The sequence below is a fragment of the Pygoscelis adeliae genome, unplaced genomic scaffold (genome assembly GCF_000699105.1).
Source record: "Pygoscelis adeliae isolate BGI_AS28 unplaced genomic scaffold, ASM69910v1 Scaffold32, whole genome shotgun sequence".
Lineage (NCBI taxonomy): Eukaryota > Metazoa > Chordata > Aves > Sphenisciformes > Spheniscidae > Pygoscelis > Pygoscelis adeliae.
In genome coordinates, this window is record NW_008824368.1 from 1,635,900 (window position 1) to 1,638,963 (window position 3,064).

Consider the following 3,064-nt stretch of genomic DNA (forward strand, 5'->3'; position numbering starts at 1 on the left):
GGCTGCCGCCACCCAGGGCAGAGACGCGTGACATCGAGCACTTAACGTTTTTCACGTAACATCGCGCACTTAATGTTTTTGCAGAATCGGAGCCTGCAGGGCAGAATACGGAGTGTTACCCTGTGCTCTGCAGAGGCTTCGCGCCTACCTCATCGCTTGCCAACGGTCAAGTGACAAGCAGTCCCCCAGCGTGAGCATCACACGGTAGCATAGTGCTGCTGCCGGGGCCAGGGCCGCGCCGGGAAGGGGTTCCGCAGCGCGGTCGGCAGCAGAGGGAGCTCAAAGCGAGCTCTTGGGGGCTGTTCCCAGGGCTGCTGCAGCTTGGCCGAGGTAGGTGCTGTTGACCGATGGCAGGAGCCTTTCCGTACGCGTCTTGCCCCAAAAGAATGCTGAGAATAGGTAGTAGCATTTCTGGGCAGCAGGCTAAATAGAAAGTTTCCCTTTCAAGTCTGTCATACATGGGTAAGTAGCTAGTACAGACAGTGGCAGCAAGTAATGAGCTAAATATGTTTGGTATATTCAGATAATTATGTATTCGAGAAGCAGCTAAACATGGATGGAAACTAAGCTGGATGATGAGAAGAAACATTCGATTAATTTGCTTTTAGTTCTGAAAAAAAGTTTACATGTGCAGGTTGTTTAGTACAGGCTTGATCCTGTGGACCGTGTGGGTATCCTGTGAGTTACTCTCAGCAGGAGCTTATGCCTGTGGAGCACCTTCATGGGGAGGACCGTATCGGAGAAGAGTGTAGAAATACAGAAGTCCGGTTTCCCCTGTGCTGGGCTCTGAAAGCACCGAGGTGTGAAGGCAGTTCGGGTATTGAAGTGGACTTTTCACAGAACAGCCTGTAACAACCAGTTAAAGGAGGGGCTGGAGGCTGGAAAGCTTCCAGTTTGGCACTCAGACTGAATGCCAGGGCCGTAAATGAACCAGCTTGCTAGAGGTTGCAGATGCACTTAAAAAGGAAAAACAGTTCTTCCCATTTTTCATCAAATAGGTAGGCGCCGCATTGCCAGTGACAACACCATAACTGTTCCTTTCAATGTTGCTAATCTTAGAGCATTGGTGATGCTGTAGAGATTTGCCAGCTCTCATGCGTCATCATGACTTTCCCGGTGGTTGATCTATTTTCTTAAAATGCTAACTTCTGGAGTCAGATGACTAAAATAAAAACACTGCTTTTTTTTTATTAATAAAATCAAATTTCTAGCTCTCAGCTGGTGGGGAGAAGCATTGGAACAAGATCCAAGGTTCATAAAGCTAAAAATAAAAAGGAAGTATTGAAAATATTCTGGTTTTTAAATTCAAGACTTGTAAATAATTTTCATTATCTTTTGCTGGTTAACTCATGATACTGCCATTTAAAACCCCCTCCGAATCCAGTTCTGATCCCTTGACAATTATTCATCAGTGTAAAATAGCAGAATTGTCAACAAAATGTGGACAGATTGAAATGTTCAGTAAATAATCCAGTTACATACTGGGTAGAGAGCAGGATGAAGTATGCATATCTCAGAGGGGTGATGACATACTTTACATTCCAAAAATAACAGAGAGGGTGGTAAACAGAGTCTCTTAACTTGACAGATTTTAAAATCGGTAGGTATGGCTCATTTATATGTGATACTCTTAAGAGAGACAGCCAAGAAAAGTAATTTTATTTTTTTTAAGCTTTGGGATAGCAGTAATAGGGAGATAAGTGGGGAAAAAAACATTTCTCTGCCAATATTAAAAGCAGGTAGATCAGATGACCTGATGATGATAGATCTGTCAGCTTGGCTTTGCTCCCAGACGAAAAGAGAGCACAGTAGATAGAGGCTTCAACTAATAAAACATTAAAGAAGCTTAGTGATGATGATGATAGTAATAATAATATTTATTATTATTATTAATGCAAATCAACATGGGATTAGGGAAAATAATTCCTGTCAAACTAATTTATATTTCTAAAACAAGATTACAAGTTTTACTGATAAAAGTATTTTGTTGCTTCTGTAAGCAACTGTCTGGCTAGAAAATCACATTTGATTAAAAAGGTAGAAGAATATAAACTCAATCTGGTTCACATTGGTGAAAACTCAGCTCACTAGTCTTAAAATAACTAAAAGGAGAACCATCCTTAAGCAAACAGAGCGTTGCTGCAGGGATTGGGTGTTGTCTTGTGCTGTTTAATGTTGTGTTGTGTTGTTTTGTTTTAAACCATGCCCCAGATAAAATCCCGAGTGATGAAGTTTGCAGCTGACACAGAGGTTGGAAAAGTGGTCAGATAGAAGAATGGCTGCCTAGCACTGTGTAAATTGTAACATCTGGTAAGTGCAGATGAGTGAGCAACGTGCATTTCCATACATCCACTGTCAACCTCAGAACAAAGGACCTCAGGATGGTGCTTTTCAGCCCTTGGTACCTGAACGACCATGCAACATCTTTAAAAAAAATCCATGGTCTACTTATAGTCCCACTGCCTGTCACTGAGAGGCACCCGCCACCTGCATGGGGTATGTGTGTACATGTCAAAAAGCTTGCAAGCATTTCTGGACTAACTTCTCATGTGCTGCAAATCACAATCATCCTGACTGCAGGGAGTAACACCATGGCAGGTCAGACTTGGAGCATCAGTGACTGTGTTATGAAAACAGGTAACTGAAAAATCCTGGTGTAGCGGTAGGAAGTAGCCAACCACAGGTGACTGTGGCATGTGGCTCTGTGGCAGAAGGAATAACAAGATCCTTGGATCCATATACAGGAAAGATGTTGGGTTGGAAATATTGCTTGAGCTCTTTACTTGGCTCCTGTGTGCTCTCAGCTCTCTGGTCCTGGTAACCACAACCCCAGAAGGAAGACGAAAGAGCCATGACATGAGTAAAAGTCTGTGAAGCGCATCTCATCACACCTGGGTCAAGAAGCTCAAAGCTGTCCATCTTCTGAAAGAAAAGATAAGTGACTTAATCACAGTCGGTCAGGGCTGGATCTGTAAAAAAGGTCTAGATGCCCTAAAAGGGGTGTAAGCAGACCTAAAGCTTCAAAATTTAGATCTAGAATCATAGAATCTTTTAGGTTGGAAAA